The sequence below is a fragment of the Lycorma delicatula genome, chromosome 5 (assembly GCF_047948215.1).
Source record: "Lycorma delicatula isolate Av1 chromosome 5, ASM4794821v1, whole genome shotgun sequence".
NCBI lineage: Eukaryota > Metazoa > Arthropoda > Insecta > Hemiptera > Fulgoridae > Lycorma > Lycorma delicatula.
Window position 1 is genome coordinate 68,608,374 of NC_134459.1, and position 20,667 is coordinate 68,629,040.

General features: G+C 29.5%; 1 protein-coding gene across 3 annotated transcripts in view; it reads right to left on the reverse strand.

Annotated features, from left to right (window-relative positions):
- The window catches only part of atl (atlastin GTPase), a 147,262-nt gene that overhangs the window by 105,499 nt on the left and 21,096 nt on the right, over positions 1-20,667 (reverse strand). The window lies entirely within an intron of this gene.

The window sequence follows — 20,667 nt, forward strand, 5'->3', positions numbered from 1 at the left end:
GATTTAAATCCCAATTATCCATTTATTACGTAAATAAAGCCTTATTTTGCTTCCCTTGATATTTTTATTAAGTTACCGACCTGTTTCAAAATCATCCCACCAATTTCTTAATTATAATAAGATTAAAATAAGGTTATCTTTTATAAAAGCTACATTATATTTTGATTATTTAATAAATGCCACTAATTAAATAGAATTTAATTATCTGCTTCCTCGTTTAAAGTGAACAAACATGAACTCAGTTTTTATTTATTGCTAGCAGACCCAGTAATACTTCGTTATTGCTAGATTTGAGTATATATACATATATATATATATATATATATATATATATACTAAATGAACACAATTGAAAGTTAAAACATTAAAATGAACGTTACGGAACTTCAAAAAATTTAACCTTTCCCTTTGTCCCTTTACCCATTCCTTTTTCATTTTTCCATATTCCCTTTCCCCCACTTTCCTTTTTCCAGATTTCCCTTTCCCCTTCCTCTTCCCCACTTTTTCAATTTTACCCTCTTACCTTTTCCGATTTTTCCCTTTCTCAATTTTTACCCGCGCGTAAATCGTTCCAGTCGTTTTTTAGTCTATAGCGGACACACATATCGGAAACACTGAAATGAAATGGAATCGTAAAATATTTAGTATAGCGAATGTTGCTTTTACGTGCAACAGATGCTATACGTATCAACAGGTTGATACGTATAAACCTGTTTTTCAAAAAAAGTATGTTTTTACCTGTCACAGGTGTGACATCTTAGGTATATAAAAATACGCGCGTATTCCAATGCAACGTTGTGTCAAAATTTCAAAGCAATCGGTGAAGAACTTTCGGAGATTTAAGATTTTGAACAAACGAACATTTACATTTTTATTTACGTAGATTATTTTCAAATATTTACTTCAATACTATTTCATATGTTTATCCATTTTATGTGTTATTATTAATGTTAACCGATATTATTTTTCATTAATTAATTTTCTATTTTGCGATTACTCTTTAAGTTTTCCTTAACCCTTTTTTTTGTGGCGTATACGTAAACAACGAAAGAATTATATTTGTTTATTATAAAAAAAATCAGAATCATATGTAAATTTAAAATAACAAAAAGTAAAATAATATATTTCAAATTGAAGTAAAACATCGTTAACGAGCACAAGAATTACACAAGAAAATATCAATTTTTAATTTAATCGGCAGAGAAACACTGGAAGCATACGATCTACGCTTTAAAATTGCTAATATCGTATTAAGTTTCGACTGATGATTAATTATTAATGATTACTGATTTCGACACGATTAGAAAAACTGTAACCTAAGGGTAGCGAGCATAGCTGATAAAAATTGAGACTTTTAAATTATAAAACACGAATTTTGAAAATAACTTGATTTTCTGTTTAGTTTATGAAATCATGAATGTAATTTTTAAAATTTAGAAGAATTCAAAATACTTTTGTCGTAAAAATCAATTTTAAAAATTCAATGAAAATGAAAAACCCAGCAGTTATGGAATATCAAACTTTATAAATTTGGTTCGTGATTAAATTTTTAACATTTTATGATACAAATCAACGTGTTTCTACAGTGATACTTGTTGGTATCTGTTACGGGAACTACTTACACAAAAAATTATTTACAGAACGAATTTCAATAAAACATTTTAATCGTTGAAGATTTTCTTAGAACACGATAAAGTGAAATATAAATACTTAAACAGAATTTTTACCAGAATACTTAACTTTCAGAAGACCTTACTTTTATTATTGGGAAACTTATCTTTTATTCGAAAAAATAAACATTTTAACTTAAAGACAACAGATTAAAACAATTAATATGATTTAAAAATAAAACAAAATTACTTAATGTGATGATATAAAACTATTAAACATTAAAATAAATAGAAAATCGGTTAAAATAATAAAAATATGCAAAACCAAAATAACTAGAATTTTGGTGGATTAAAATAAATTCTTTTCCCAGCAATAAACTTATTAAAAGAAAGTCTTACGTTGCGATAAAACAATACAAACAGAACGATGAAAAAAAACATTAATTTCGAAATCTGTTCGTAATATTTTAACACTGGTTTTAAATTTCTTCTACTTTCTTTCAGAATACTAGGTTAGAAGTAAAACTGGTTGCAGAATGTGTTGTTACAACAGGTGGAAAAAATTATTCGTTAATAAGTTGTTAACAATTCTACGACTACGAACTGAAATTTTTTACTTTAAAAAAAAAAAAAAATAATTCAAAGGTAAAAAGAATTTTTAACGGCGACCGTTTTAAGAAGAAAATAAAAATAATACATATATATGCGTATGTATGTAAAAAAAGAAAAAAAGAGAAAACCGGTAACCGAGTTTTTACCCTTGTGGACTTTCTATCCCATCCTGTTATAACTACTAGAATAGAACTTTGGGTAAAAATTCTTTTATTTTGTTTAAAAAGATTGTTTATTCGCTTTTCGAATCACCGTCGTAACGATAAATAGAACCTTAAAATATTTGTCACAGAGTTACTTTAAAAGCGTTCTATGCATCCGGTTTCCAAAAATTTGAATTAAAAAAAAATTATAATAAAATATTACATTTCAATAGTTAGATAGTTGGTCTAGTTGTTATTTCTGAACCGTGCCTTAATTTTTATGCCGTATTAAATGCGGTATTACAACTAGGGATCCTTAAGTGTCAAACTACTGTAACAATAATGCTGCAAAATATTCACTTTACGTTATAATGAAAGAACAAGAGGAATTACTTAACATCTATTAGAAAACTCAGTTACAATACATTTGGTTTATTAAACGTAAAAAATAAAAACCTATGGATACAATATCAGCCCCAGTTCAGAAGAATGAATTATCAAATGCAGATTAGCTAAATTATTTTGGCCTATATGAACAAAAATTACATCCGTTTATACAAAAAAAGTGATTTATTTTATTTTTTAATACCTTAAAACAACGATTTCAGAAAAAATATGTAGGCTTACAGTACGATTGATATGAAATATCTTAAATCTGTAAATAGACGAGAAAGCATGTCAGACCTTGACACGAGTTATAGATGTAAGGGATAACTGCAGTGTATTAGCGTTATTTTCTTTCAAAGATGCTCACCTTGAGTCGAAACCATTATCTTCAAAGGATTAAAAGTATAGAATAACGCAGATGTAATTTTTCACTAGCTGAAAACGATACCGAGTATAATAGACGTTTTTGTTAATTTACGCTGACTAACTAAGGATTTTATTATTAACAAATACAATGTTTCTTATTTAGTAACACTTGAAATAATTTCATAATGCGGGTTGAATTCTCGCTCTGTCTTCCTATAGCAACCATTAAATTAAACCTACAAAACGTTTTCTTTCATCACGCATATAAATTCATTAAAAAATCTAATCTTATCAGTTATTTAAATACTGCTGCGTATAACACAGTATTTTAGAATTATGCACCTTATTACTGTAATTTCATAAATGGCTTGTTTTAAAGCTGGATTTTTCTGTATTTTACAATTTAACGCGTACCTTAATTGCTTCTAATTCTGAAATAATATCGTAAACTCAGTATGTTTGCAAACAATTATTGGTTCTATCATTACCTTCTTATAAATGATTATTAATTAAAAAAAGTCTAACTTTTAATTAACATTTATCAGTCGGTTTGAATGTTGTTCGATATGGTATTAGGATGCAGACAAGAATAAAACTGTAACAATAAGAAATATTCGTATCGGAGCTTATAATTTAATCTGAACGGTATCTGATTTCTTGACATAATCTTAATAGATGTAGACAATCTGACACAGAGATAAATCACTACGGGTAGCCGTTTTAAAGAATAATAATCCTTACTTAAAAGAAAAACTGAGGAGGGGAGTAGTTTCCCATCGCCTTCTTCGCTGAGCCGAATATACTGCTGCATATTACAGCAACATCCACAATTACCACTACAACTGAAATATATCTCATCTAAAAACATCACACTGTTTACCACATGTACTTATCTGTAAAATGAATATCAGTATATTGCGAGCCACATACGACGTGAGGGTAAAAGGAAGAGAAATATGAGGAAACAGCTGTATGGATTGTGTCGAGGAAGAGCTGATAAAATGAAAATTAAATAGGAATAAATTGCGGCCAAGGTTCTACATTACAGTGCAAATAATTTATGTACACGAATCGGTCAAATAATTGCTCTTCAAATCTAACTAGATCTTCGTGTTTTGAAAAATAATTGACACTTAATTTTCTTATTCGTTTCTCCAGATAATATGGAGAAAAACTTTTGACGCGTGAAGAAAGAAAACCGATAGAAAAATCGAAAAGTTAATGCTCAAAATCACAATGCTGTTTTCGGTTTCTGTAAAGAAAATTCGAAAAAGAGCGATATGAATGAAATTTTGATTGTAACGAAATTGAACTGTTTATTTTTTAGTAAGAATTTTTCACAATTTTAAAATATTAATGCAGAATAACTGTACCTTGTAATGAAAAATTTAATTTATTAAACATTTTACATTGAAAATCTTTCAGATCAACACGATACGTTGATCATTAACGGTTAAAGATGGATTAATCAGAATTTTATTTATGTAGGCTAACACTTAAAATGCTAAGTACTGCTTCCAGGAGAATAAAGTAAAAAATAAAATATTTACTGATGAATGTTTGATTTAATAGCTTATAATGATAAAAAGAATTAAAATAAATTACTAAAGAAAAGGGGTACGCAAAACAATAAAAGCAATCGGTAGATTGCAGAAATGATGGCATTTTGAGAAGTCGCTACTTTTTATAATTAATAATAAATCTGTCAGAAATAATATCTTCTTCGACGAAGTAATGGCGAACAAATCTACAAGACAAAGAGAAACAAAACGTACCGTTTCGTGTAAGAGAACTGATAAAGAAAGAAAATTCATATTTTTAGTCGAGGAGCGATGTGCTTTTTCTACTTTTCATCCCGCTTTTTCAGAATTAAAGGAACAAAAGGGAGAAATTGAAAGGGAAGAGGGAATAAGGAGGTACCGCCTTAAATAAAAAGACACCGATTAGGAGAAGCTGTAACTTTTTATAGGGCAGTGCAGACCGCTTCTATTGCATACTCCTGGACCGATATCGTTAAATTTAAGGGGGACCCGACGACTTTAAGCTCGCAACTTTTGCGCTATAAATGGCTCAATTCACTCCCTCCTCTTTTTCTCTTCTACAACTACTATCTTGCCCTAAAGGTAGACCGGTGTACTCTTTCTCATTCGAGAAGGAAAAACTGTTCTTACTCTTCTCATCCGGTAGAAAACTTTTACTATTATCAACAAAAAAATGTTTCATACCCGTAGAAGAATACAAATGTCTTTAAACGTACCTCCTTGACTCGCAAAACGGATTACATCACCGCTACGGGATACTATTCAGAAGTCGGCTAAAATAAGGGGAAAATTTAACTATTTCTGATACCGTAAAGCATATATATCTCTTTTAAATAGACGTAAATTTTATTATATCGGACGTAAAACAGTAAAAATACAAATGAAGAATATTCTCCTTGACTTTTAAATTGTTTTACCGTCCATAAGGGTCATTCAAAACTTTCTTGAGTAATTTTGCAGCAAGAATGGTAGAAGAATGTCTTCCAATATTTTGCAAAAAGGGATTTGCATCATTAGCATATTTATCTATTTTATCAGGAGTAAAATAACTTTTAAAAATTCTAGGAACATACACATAAACGTATTTTTCTATGATAATGAATTTATTCATAATTTATTTTTTACAGAAAAAACTTTTTCTGATGTTTAAAAAAACTGATGTGGACATCACATGACTTCCTTGTACACCTATTAAATTACATATACACATTAATAAAAGAAGTACAGCAATTTTATTTCATTAATAACTTCTGATGTTTTTGTTGTTTTTATTTTATTATTATTATTATTTTTGAATTATTATTTATTGTTAAGTTTTTTTACAATCAGACGTTATTATTAATAAATCAATATATTTAAATTAAAAAAAAAAAAAAAAAATTGATTGAAAAGTCTGATTCGAGCCGATGTGCCTTACCCTTGTAAGATCCAAATATTTCATTAATTAAAATTTTATTCTGCTAAAACTCTGGAACCAATGAAAATACGTACAACTTATAATATATCGTTGAAAAGCTTTCAATGAAAGCTCGTTACTGCAGTTAAGTCCAAAATCCAAATGTTTTGGATTTTGAGCTTTTTTGGGACACTTTTAGTTCAATCGATTGCAATCAAAAGGGGAGGTGCACAATTAGATGTTACAACAATCCTAATCCAATATTTCAACATCCTACGGCTAATCGTTTTTGAGTTATGCTAGATACAAACGTACGTATAGACATCATGACGAAACTAGTCAAAATGGATTCAGGGATGGTCAAAATTAATATTTCCGTTGAAATCTGTAAACCGAAATGTTTTACGATAGCAATACTTCTTTTACTTCGTACAAGGAAGTAAAAACGACTTAATTATGAGATACAATTATAAGTTGAGATACTTATAAATGCCTTTAATAAGTTATTGAATTTCTCAGAATAACACTTAAGTATATATAACAAAATTTGTTGATATATTTTACGAAAGATAATTAATTTATCATTCTCTTTTTTTTTTACAAAAAAACAAAAACACCCTTAAATTATTCTCTGTTGAAAACATTATACGAGCAGTGGTTCTAAAAATTTAATTATGTTTTCATCCTTGACGGAAGAATACGTATTCCCAATAATATTCAAACAGTTTATTGCTTTCTAAGCTATCCTAGATGCAAATTTAGACATATACGCGCGTGGGTATATCGGTTGAAATAGATTACTGATGTTAAAAATTCATTAATCTCACAAAAAAGTAAACCTTGAAAATTTTCACTGCTATCGTTATTTCTCACGTCATAATTCTACAAGGTTATAATAAAAAAATCAGAACTTGCTATTTCATTTAAAATTAACGAATAATTCATAAATAAATACAACAGGTGCGTTAACAGTAGTAATATTTCTATTGATTAAGACACGTATAAATTACCAGTTCGATTGGAATACATTCTAATACTTGAGTAAAAAGGGAAAATGGCAGTCTTTTCTCCAGACGACCTCCATTTTGGAAAGGAGCAGGAAAAAATGAACGTTTCTTCAAATTATTTAAACAAAATACCACTACGTATAAAGATAACTGAAAATCTTCAAATTTTATGTTTAATAATGTTCTTTTTTCGTATGCTTCTGCTTGCTTTCAATTAAAGCTAATGAATCTTTCATGCGCTATCCACTGCACAAAATGTACTTACCCAAGTACTTATCTACAACGAGAAATATGGAATACACTTTCGAATTGGATTGGCTCATTAGGAATTGCTATTTTAATTGTTAGAGCAAGCGAACGGTGTGACTCAAATAGAATTACAATTAATCAAAACTGGAAGCCTATGAAAAATGAATTAACAAAGAGAAAAGTGGAAAATATTCAATGGAACGTTTTACTAAAACCAAAAAAAGTAAAAAAAAGTTTACTTAACCCTTTACGACGCTAAAAAAATGAACTACGTCAAAAAGCAAAGAACTAACTCTATGTAACAAAACTTTTGTTAATAATAATATAATCATCTAAACGGAAGGGAACAATGAATAAAAACTTATGTTATTTAAGCAGTGAGGGCCAATAAAATGTTTACGATTCTACTATAAGCTAAAGATGATAAAAGTTAATTTATCAGTTATCTCCGGTATCATTGAAACAATCTCAAATTCTATCACAATTTTTAATACGATTTTAAACATTTTACGATTATTAATTTTTTTTTTAACAAAAACTAATCTCGGAATTTCCCCCCAAACGTTTTCTATTTTTTAACGATACATACTTGTAATATTTTACAATATATTAATGAAAAATTCATATAAAATATTTTTAAATATAACATTTATTATAAATCATAATTACAATTACTTTTAAAAACACAATACCATACTTATTTTACTAAACGTTAATTATACTACAGGATGAAACTCACTAATAATATGTTGAAGTATCAAACCGAACAAATTTTCCTCATCCTTATGTCTCGATAACGCCATAGTAATTCACATAAATAAGAATCCAACAAACTCTATTGGCCATTATTAAAGACTGCATCAGCGAAGCGAGCGTAGGTATGTTGATATACGCACGATTAGTCATATATCGTAAAAAAAAAAACAAATTTTGGGGGAAATTAAGAAAAGCGTACCGAAATTTTACTCCGATCAGGAAGGAAAAAGTAGCGTTCAATATGGTATTAAAATTAGGCGGTTACAAGGAAATTTAAGGCTACATATTTCGCAATCCTTTTGATAGATGTTTTTTGTATATGTAGTTAATTAGCAGATAGAATCTTTGCATGCTACGGCAAGTTTTTTTTAGCATGCTTAACATTTTTCCGGAATTTGATAAGGTTTTCTGGAAAGTATAAAAATTTGTAATAACTGATCTTTTATGAACAAAATAGTATTTTTTAAAACCTGTAATATTTAAGAGATATTATCGTAAAAAATAATTTCATAACGATATTATGATGTTATCGTTTATTTCTTTGATGAAACGCGTATAAAATTCTTCAAAATAATTAAAACTAAAACAGTAATTCAGCTACAACGACATAATAAAAATCAACAAAGAAATCAAAGAATTACATAAAAGAAATAACAGAAATGTAATAAAAGTTATAAAATAAATGACAATGAACATAAAAAACTGATATCACTTAATTATATCATAGTTACGATACGTAATTTAGCAAAGCCGCACGTTATCAGCAAGATTATTAAAACGAAATATAAAATAAAATTGTAGTAAAAACTTATTTACGAGCGAATACATACAAAATAAACCAACTCGATGGTAATAAGATGAAATCGTGAGCGACAACTTTTCTTAGCAAGATTTGAAGAAGCGCCCGCGGCGGCGCTTACTAGGCGAGTAAACAAGGCACAAGGAGTTCGTTCTACGACCCCGAACTGGTAATCCCCGGATTTGAATTTTATTTACCTCGCACATATTTTAAGCACCGAGTCGCTGTACATATTACTATACTGTTGTGTAATGTTAAAATAATGTTGTACTGGATTTTAATATCGTATTCACGATGAAGAAGAAAGTTTTCGTTGGATTCCTTACTGATGATTAATATACACATGATGATGTACTTTTAATTCTGATTAGAATCTTTTTATTTTAATAAAAATATCCAACATTTTCAAATATTAAATTATTCATTAATACTGAAATGAAACATTACAATAATAGTAATAAACATCCTAAGTACTGACTGCAGAAAATTAACCTGCAGAAAAAACTTATTTGTTCTTCCTTAACACTATTGACGCGTTCGAAAACCGTTTCATTAAACTGATATAACATTAGATGTAAACGGAGAAGAAAAAAAAGGTGAAGCAATGTAAAAAAGATCTAATGATAAGTATGGAAAATAATTAAAAAGTACATTTAATCGTTACGGCGAAGTTTTCTAATTAATAGTCACTTTTATCGTTTACCAATAACAAGCTTATTTACAAATATACTTTAAGGTTGGGATGATACGAGAGCTATTCAAGTAAGCAAGATTTTGATTATTTAAGAGATTTCCTTCTACTCTAAGTAATTCAGCATAAGGATTTCTCACGTATCTTCTCCTTAATCACTTACTCTCTCTCTCTCTCACACACACACACGCGTGCGCGCATATTAAATTTATCGTTAAGTTTCGGTTAGCCTTAGCTTTCATAATTAAACCACTTGAAAAAAAAGAACACCCATGAAATTCATCAATTTCAATCCCACTTTTAACAAATTTAGCTGTTTCTCTTCTCTCTTAAAACTCCTCCCAACACCCAACATTTCACAATCTATCAAGACGTATAAAAACTTCACCGATTTACTTAGTTAAACGATAAAGTACTTTTCTTTATATTTTTTCAAATCTGCCTCAGCCAATATGGTGAAGCATTTTTAATATCTATTTTTTATCTCCCACAAACAGTAATTTCAGTTAATTTTAAAGCCGAGGTATTGTCGTGCAAGTCCAACTGCTCGATCCCGGTACTCGGACCGGATTCGACGAATGCGATGCATCAGGCGTTTCATTACTTCCAAAGAGAGTTTAGAATGAATGATAAATCAGGCCCCCCTTTGAGTTGAAGAATGCAATCAACATCATTTTCACTTTCGATTTTTGCTACCTGACTTTCGCCGGACTTTGTGTTCTAGGATTCAACCCAGCAGCGGATTGACGCTTGGTTTACAGTTCATACATGAAGTACCGGCTTTCATCCCCAGTTACAATTGTTTGCGAAACATTTGGGTCGCTATCGGCAGTTTCGACGAAGTCTTGAGCGCAAGGAAGACGCGCTTGTTTTTGTTCTTCGGTCAAGAAGTGTAGAACGAAACGAGAGCACCCCTTTCGGCGGTCCATTTTTTCTGTTAGAATTGCACTTACGCGTCTTTACCGATGTTTAGCTCTTCTGCTATGACCCGAAGGGTAAGATGAGGTTGTTCGAATAGGAGCGCGCGCACTTACCAACATTTTCGTCGTGAACAGTTGTTGACGGCCTCCCGCTTCGTTGGTCGTCATCAAACGGCTCTCTACCGTATTTAAACCGCTTCCACCACGTGCATGTTGTAGTACGAGATGCGGCTTCATCACCGAATGCTTGCTGTATCATAGAATAAGTTTCAACGAAAGAGTTTTGAAGTCGAACACAAAATTTTATCGCGCTTCTCTGTTCCATGTAGAGAGGTCGCACAAGATCACATGAACACAACGTACGCGGCCGAATATAACTCGAGACTGGAGTGACGAAAGGTGATGAAATTTTTTGAGGAGTGGCACTACTCGCATCGACTACACCAATTTAGTTCGGGAACTTTTCAGAGCTACTGTGTATATGTTTGTGCTCTGTATTTCAATTAATTTATAACTGCAAGACTAAAGAAGTCATTGAATGGGTTTGTAACGGCTACGAAATAGAGACAATGCGTTTAAATAATGGATGCACTGTTCCCACAGGGAACATTGCACTAACTTGCTATTAACAGCTATTTGTATCAGTCTCTCTTACGGCTTTATCGAAAGTAAATCGTTTCAGTTAAAAGTGAATTATTAAGAGTTTGCGTTTTCTGGGAATAATAATCTTCATTATGCAACCGGTTTCTACGATGAAAAGAATAGAGTAGTTTCTAATAAGGCTAAATAAATGATATATGACCATCATGGTGGAATTAGAATGCTATATACAAGAGTATATTCACTTTGGTGACGAAGGCAATCGGAAACTTCTTCATTCCTTATTAACTTGTCTGGGTTAAAATAATTTTAAGATTTATCATTAAGAGCTTACAAATTTTTATGATTTATTCAATTCCAAGACGCTGCCTCGTTTTTCTCTTAATTTATTTATTATAACTAGGCTAAGGACTAAATCTTAATCGGAAAACTGACAAAGATAAAAGCAACAGTAATAAAAATCACTTTATTAAAACATTATAGAATTACAGGCCTAATAGTAACAATAAAAACAATGAAAAAAGTTATATAAACTGAATTATTCATAGTATCGATAAAACGTCACTTCAATCAAAATGGCAATCTGAATCAATCAGTGGAGTGGTAATGCCATGTACCGCTGTTGTAGTCACACAGTCAGCGCTTTTCAAAATCCTTCCCCTCTCTCGCTTACGACTACCAAATCATATAATATCTGGTGGCAGCAATCCTGTCAGTATAAATTCAAAATGAAATCCGAAACAGTAATCTCACCTCCCCTCATCTTTCTCCTTCTCGATTTCTACCTCATCCCCTAAATTACAGTGCGATTTAATCGTGACAAAACGTTAATTGGTGGTTACGATAAACAAGAATAATAATTACATTAAGCTATACATTGCAAATTATAATTTATATAACATTTAATAACAATTATTATTTTGATTAGTAAATTTTAATTTAATAACATCAAAAAAGAAAAGGGTGAATTGAAATTCAATCAGTTGAAACGATGCAGATTACGAAAATCAGCAAAACGTGGTTAGAGTACTAGAAAATTATAATAAATGACAACAAACGGTAAAGTATATTTAATCACATTAATAAAAAAAAACCCTTCTTACTGAGATTAACATTATAGATTATAGTAAAATTAAAAAAAAATTGAAGATAAACTCCAATAAAAATAGTAACAGAAATTTAAATATAAATGACAATGGAAAAAAATGAAACTGTGTTTTCTATTTTAATAGCCGATTTTGGAATACAACCTGGTCGAGTACTTGTCTATGCCGCTGTCTGATAGTTCCAAACTTTTGAATGCTATTTTCAAGTAGCACTTTATTACTTACGTAGTTTGTCAATCCCGCCGATTACGAATTGCGATTCGTTTTCGTACAACTAAAATTGAACGACAGCTAATTGAACATAAGGTACGATGAAGGAGATAAATGTACAGAAATGAAGCCGATTATTCAACGAAGGAAGAATAAACATAAATCATGAAACAAAATCTGAAAGCCCACCTGTCATTTTCGGGATAGGAAAAACACTATTCTGATTCCGGTCGATTAATCTGATTCTTAAAGGAACCATCAAAGCAAAAAAGTTACTGCGAAATCTTAGAAAATTTACGGCGTAGCCTTTCACTAAAGAGATGTGTATGTTCAACGATAACAGACGATTTTACGTTGCTCAAAACACAATTGCAAATAATTTTGACGGGAGGTAGTGAACTATCCTCTGTCAGATGGCGGATTTAGACTTTCATACTTTTGTTAAATAAAAGGAATTTTTGAACGCAAAACACATGCAGGCAAAGACGACGTCCACCTTATCGGGCAAAAAACGAGCACTAGAATTTTTCAACGAGGGGATCGTCAAACTTGTCTCCAGATCTCCAAAAAACTTTTGCATGCTAACGAGGATTACGTTTTAGTTTAAATCAGGGATGATTATAAGTCTGAGAATACATACAAATAAGAATCTTTATGAATACGTGTTGGAAACTAAGGCTGTTAATAGAAGTACGTCGCATTTTATATTATTCTTTCGTGTTGAAATATTATGATTATGATTAGCTGATCTGATTATTTTTACCGGATTAAGAAATTGCTGGTATATGGTTTCAGAAAGCGAAATCTGTAAAAAATACTGAATTTTAATTTGGTTATTAAAGTCAGATAGATATATCCTTTCAGAGATGGTATAGAATTTCAATTTTCTTCAATTACTGTTACATCAAATCCCCAAGAACGCGTTTTATTTTGTTTTTTTTACAATGCTGAAGCAAAACTCACGTTTTCAATTTGTGGCCGTTATCGTGTCTTCCCTATTTTATTTGTGCCTATTTTCATATTTGAATGGCATTTCGCAAGAGTGGAAAAAGCTATTTTAACAAACCTTCTAGAGTGAACTTTCTTTAATCGATAAAAAATTTACTTAATTGAATTCAAAAAATTAGTAAACTGACCGCAACTCTTATAATCAAAAAGGGTTTTTGACATTTATCAATTCGGGTAGCTTAAAAAAACCCATCCCCTTTTGGTGAAAACATTTTTAATATACACATTAACAAGGCTTTTTACACAAAAAAAGGCCTTCTCAAAAAATAAAATTTCTTCATTTTCATTTTGAATGAAAGTTGATAAGTTTCCCTTTTCATTTTGTTCAAAAACTATTTTAAAAAACAATTCTAAACAATAGAATAGATAGTAAGGCCTATCTTTATACAGCATATATAAATAAATTACGTCAATAAATAACTACGACAATGCGCTATTTTATCTTTGCGTTACACACAAAACTAAAATAAATGTAATTCTGATTTAATGGCTTCTTTAATTTTAATTTGAGCTCATTCTTTCAATTTGTAACTTTTTATTATTTATGAGATTGCATTTAACCAATATAAACTTATTTAACGGAAAGACTTGAAGAACGACCTTTTTTGTAACTAGACTGCAATTACCAACAGAATTTTAGCGATGGTTAGTTTTTTTCTAAATTGTTATTTACCAGTAAGCCGCCCGATTAACTGTAAACAAAAATTAGATTTTTGGCATTTATTGACTCAAAATTCATTTTATCAAAACATTTAAAACGATTAAACTTCAAATAGAAGGCTCTTCTTTCTTTTTAGGATTTCTTTTGCGAGTTATACGCTGAGGAAACGTTTTAATAAAAAAAAACACATCAAGGAACTGAAACAAATTAAGTTTGAAATTTTTTTTTAAATTTTAACTTTGAGTTTGTTTCATAAAGTAAATAAAACAAGAAAATTGGATACACCAAGTAGTTTATATTATAAATCTCTATCGTTTTTTCTTTACATGTTAGGTTGGTTACCTGCGTACAATATAGATTACAATTAAGATTTTGTTTAAACAAGATTTAATAATTCGAAAATTTTCCTCGATTTATTTAAATATCTCACTGGTAACGAATACAATAAAATTTGTAGTCTGTTTATTAGGAAAAAATATAGTTTTGAAGGTCTGTAAGCAAAATTTAAAAAATTAAATAGTAAACAAGTCACGTAAATCTTAATTCTTAAACCTGTGACATATATTACGAGCTGTTCCCATCTTAATTTTCATGGATTTTTTTTATTTTTACAAATACGCACATATCTTTATCAACCCTAATGCCAAATTTGTATACAACTACGAGCTGGTTAGAAATCACTAGTCTTCGGCCTGGAGGAACGGTGGACAGTGGCCAGTTTCTTCGTTCTTAAAATAAGGTGTTAAAAATAATTAATGATTGGTGAATTCGTCGGTCAATATACAGCTAGAAATTCGTAATGTTACAACAAACTGTTGAAATTTAATTAAAGGAATAATTAAATAAACATCAAAGATAATGATAACATAAAATATGTAGAATTTTAATGAATTAGGAAATATTTACAACACTACCTTGATATTTCTCTAGTTATAACTGCTGTAAGAAATAGGTAATTAAATAAAATTTGAAAGTCATATACTATTTTAACTAACTATAAAAAAATTCACAATTCATGAAATTACACACACGCGCGCGCTCTCTCTCTCTCACACATACACACACAGAGAGATCGAAAGAGGGCGAGAGAGACAGAGAGAGACTAAAAATATGTTGTTTTAATAATAACATAAATGTATAAAATTAAACGGTCTGCCAAGTATATCGATAATATTCCTAAATATAATTCCTTAAAAAACACATTGAAGGAAAACAAAGTGTAAAATTCGTTTGTAATGAAAATTATAAAAACGTTACAACCAGTAATCAATGAAAAATAATACTGCTCCGACATTAATAATATATATATACACACACAAACTCTAATAAAAAAATAACCTTCTGAATAACAACGTAAATACAATAATAATTTCCTTCACATTCTGTAAAGGAAAACATATTTATTAATGTAATGAAAAGGAAATTATTACAATAAAATAAACCGCACACCAACAGAGTGTAAAGTTTATTTTACAGTAACGGAAATACCAATAAAATTCTGTAATGCTTTTTTAAATATAATTTTTAATGTAATATTACTACAACATTCTTCTAATCAAAGTCTAATTAAAATTGAATGATTAAATTCTTTCACCGATACGAACTTTTGAACACAGTTCTTCTTTTAAAATATAAACCATATTTACAATTACATTTCTGTCGGCTCAACATTCAGCTTAAGTAACAATCGGAAATTATACATTTTTGCAATTCTATTATAATCTATTTTCATGAGAACCCAAATACTGACTTGTACACAGAAAAAACTAAATAATTTCTTTTTATTTTATATAAATTATGTATTAATATACCGATTATACATTCGAATTTATGTAATTCTAACATGCCATTCCCACCCGTCTATACAATATAACCCGGAAACATAAAGTTCTACACGTTATCCTTCCTTTTTCTATCATTAGACGATTAAGGTATTTGAAAACTGTCTAACCAGGGTTAATTTTAGCGGTAAAGGTGTATCACAGAAATAATATCTTAATGTATTTTCTCCTTTCAAAGTTAATTAACTGAATCTTTCTTTAAACTCTAACTGGAATCAGATGAAATACAATAACGTTTTCCAGATTTACAGATTTTGAAAAAAAATAGTCTTTGATTACGCATTTTACCTTCTTTCATTCCTGCATAATTTATTTTTTACGGTTTCTATTAGTAATTTTAACAAAACTTATTCTTCTAAGAAAACTACTACAAAAAAAATGAAAAAGCTGTTACATCACAATGGTTTTCTTGTCGTGTTATAAATAATTATAATACTTTCAAAACCGGTTGAGAAAAAAAGATAATACAAAATTAGTTAGTTATTCAATGCTATGGGCAGATAACCATTAAATTCACGACCTTTAACTTCAATTCCCTTTTTCAAACAATATTTCTTCCCTTAGTTTTTATATTTATGTTACTCTCATGTTTCGGGGTAGAACAGGTTACTCCTTGCCGATCGGTTAGTAGTTCTATTAAAAATTATCGGCTCCTCGATCAGTCTACCGGTCATTTTATTACATTTTAATTAATGTAATACCATAAAACTCCTGACCTGGAATCTAGAGGTGTTAAATCCATAACGCTTTCATTTCTAAATGATATAAAACATAGGCTACCAATAACCGAAAAGAGACTTCGTTTTATATCAGTTCAAAAGTATAAGTGTAATATAATTTAACAATTTACCGGTAAATTTACTACACGATTAACGGATATAATCGGTTAAAAAAAAAATTGTAGTTAATAATTAAAACGGATCGTTAATTTATTCTAATAAAATATAGAAACATTAAACAAAGTTGTTCACGTTAACAATTATAATAATATGCAATAAATAAAAGCGTAAGATAAGCGTATTATCAGTATGATAGCAAAACTTAATTTAACGTATTAATTAAAAAGTCCCGTATTTAATCGCAATAAACTCACGCTGACTAACGAGCAAAGAATTACTATTAGTAAAAAGTAAGACGAATTATTGTAATTAATTACGATAATAAATATAATTAATAAATAAAATAAAATTATTATTATGACTTGTAAAATAAATTTCATAAAAATTCATCTTTAAACTTTAGAAGGCTAAAAAATTAATAAATATACTCAAGGGTAAAATATCCGTTTAATTTTATCAGGATGACTAACGAATACAACTTTTTTATATAACATTAAATATTTTTTCGTATACTTTTCAAAACATTTTTCGAGATGAAAAAATCTTTTCAGAAAACGTGTGTGTGTGTATTTATATATATATAATGTCAAGACTCCTCATTTTGGAGTCGACTGAATCTCCGCCACAAAAGAGTGAAAAAACACACAAGATAAGACAAACGGACGTTATTCACAGAAACTGTATAATTTCTTATGAAATATCACGACTTCTCATTCACTAAAAAAACATACACTAACATGACAATCGGTAATACCGGTTTGTTAAGCAGTTTTCTTATATAAAATTTATTTTCATTATTAAATATTCATTAATTGACAGGTTTTACGTGCTTTAATATTTCCCATCACGCAAAATGAATCTGCCTTTTTTATTCATTTCAGACAGTAAGCCAACTTACGATGGCTATATAAAAAATAAATTATGTTTCGTCTATATTTACTCAGATGGCGCAGGCTGCAAGCACACGTTTTTACTCTTTTCTCATTAACAAAAACCGAAATCTCCATTTTTCCTTCAATATTTTGTCAGATGGCGCAAGCTATCACGGGTCAGAAAATACTAGAATGTATCGAAAGATTATGAAAAAACTTTCTCATAAATTATACATATCAATATAATAAAGATAGCCGATCAGGGCTCCGCCCCCTGAATATCAGGTCAAGCCATGCGAACCCCGGAGCCGACCCGAAAGCTCCCCGGGGACAAGGAGCCTACCCCGGAGCCGCATAGCTCACCATTTCCTTTTAGCCAGAGGGTTTCGCTCTCTGGTCCCCGTGGTTGTGAGATAGGCCCTAGCCAACGGGGCTAGGGTCTCAACCTTCCCTGCGATAACACAACTGTATCCTGAAAATTTGAAAACAATCGGTTGGTTGGTTTTCGCTTGATACTAGAACAAACTAACAAACAAACTTTCGGCTTTACATATCAGATAAGATATAAATTAAAAATTACATAAAATACAATTAAATATAAAAATAAAATTATATTCATAAATATAATAATAACAAAATATAAAAGTTACATATAATTAATATTAAATTAATTAAATATAATTAATGAATAATTATTAACAAAAATAATAATAAAAGTAATTATATTTTTTGGATAAATACAGTAAAATTACAGCTGAATTTCAAACGGCTAATCTACCATAAAGTAATTACCACTTAAATGGAAATAGTACAAATATATGATATTTATTATTAATACTACAAATATATGAAATAAGTGTTATTGCCGGGGAAAGAAATTGACGACTACAATGTAAAAGTAAAATGTACATTTAATTTTTACTCGTATTTATTTTATGTCATCATATACATCATGACGAAAGTGATGAAAGATATTATACTGTAGAAGTGTTAGTGAATCTTTATAAGACAAAAACAGAATGATATAAAACAGAAAATGGTGAATAATACACCCCTCCCAAAAAAAAGATAATTGTTTGTCCCGAATCCGAAAAAATTGATATTTTTGAAATTAAAAAGTTCACTCGACAAGGGGTTGTTTCAAAATAAAACAAACAACTGGTTTAGAAAAAAAAAAAACAACAAAAAAACAAGCAAGCTCCTTTATCATTAAGAGCAACATCTATTTAGAGTAATACTATTTTGCTATTTATTATTTTGTAAGTGAAACAGTCCCGTGGCGAATGAACGTTTGTTATTTTCAAAATATCAATTTTTTCGGATTCATGAAAACAATTATTGTTTTTTTGAGGGATACCTTCACACTTGAAATGTTTTTCAGGGGTTTGTATTATTCATCTTTTTTATGTATTTCATTATCTTTTTAAGGAGATTCACTAACACTTTTACAATGAAATTATTTTTTTGATGATTGAATAATTTATACAAAGAAATTATAAATAAATAAAATAAAACGTTTTTATGATCGCTTACAATATTCCTAATAGAAATTAAAAAAGTCATTGGCCGAAACACGAATCACAAGGTTATAAGTATGATAGATAGGCAGACCTCTTGATCAAGACCTTGAGTTTTAGAATAGATTAACGAGACGGAGTGGGCAAGTACAGTTTAGCATCTGTTGTAATTCAGTCACAAATTTACATCAAAGAAAAGAAAAAGTAATATATATATTAAAAAAAAACATAAAATAATTTGTAAAAAATTTTTTCCTTAGTAATTGAAAAGTTAGGACTTTCTCTCAGAATACTTTTTTCTATACTGCAAAAGGTTTTCCATTCAATCTGTATAAAATGATCATGTACACAGTAGCTACATGTGAGTATTTTCAAAAGAAAAGAAGAAACAATTGAATCGATAATCTTTCTTGCTTACAATAAATGATTAGACAATTTATGGATTAGGACAGTGGTTCCCAAACTTTTTCGAGTCGCGGCGCCATTTTTCAATTAAAATTTTTCCATGGCGTCCTACCCTAAATAAAGTATGATTACTCGTAAGTAAGAGATAAAAATAAATAAAACTCGTGTATCTTCATTATTTTTTTACTTTATTAACATTAAATTAATAATTATAAATTATGTCCGCTGCGGCGCTCGCGGCGGACAGTTTGAGAATCACTGGGTTAGAATATAATTTCTTAAAAATCCGTATAAAAACTGTCTAATAAAAATGCTAGTCTAATTCACTAAAATTATACATCGATGTTGCTGAATAATTATTAAATTTATTGTTAATACAACAAAAAAAAAATCAGCCGAATTTGAATCAAGAACGGATGTACATACTATTTGAATTTGTTACAAATGACATACTATAACATCCCTTATACCTGCTACTAACTACAACAAATGTTCTCGTTTGTAGAACTGAAAATCATCTGTATTTCGCTAGGGTCGATGAAGAAGGACAAACTACCTCACTTTCTTTAGAATACTTGTTTTATGCCACTTTCAGAAATTACTTATATACTCTATGTCAGATTTCCAACAACGTGTTTTTGCTATAAATACACTTAACGTACACAGATATCAACAAGATCCTCTAAAATATCGCCAAAAAATATTTGAGAATTTATTCCAAAAAAAAGTAAAGCAGTTTTCTCTGACAAATATCTTAAAAAATAATTGATTTTAGCGAAAAGTACAAGTTGACTTTCATAAAATTTCTATCGATTTGTAATGTATCACGTTGTTTGTAAACTGATGTTATCTTTTAATTCATAATTCATCAAGTCATCATTTTGAGCAACAATTTTGTTATTTACGGGATAACTAAGCACTACACATCATTACTTTCGGTAAAGATAATTAAGTAAATTTATTTTGAGACCTTTGAAACAATAAATTTTTTAATGAAATTTATGTTTATAAAGTTAAGGTAAAATAAATACCATAACAATACATATTCACAGACCCCGGAGAGCCTTAACTCTCGCCGAGTTAATTTAGGTCGTTTCTCTACAGTTTTTTCTTATTACTAAGAAGAAGCAG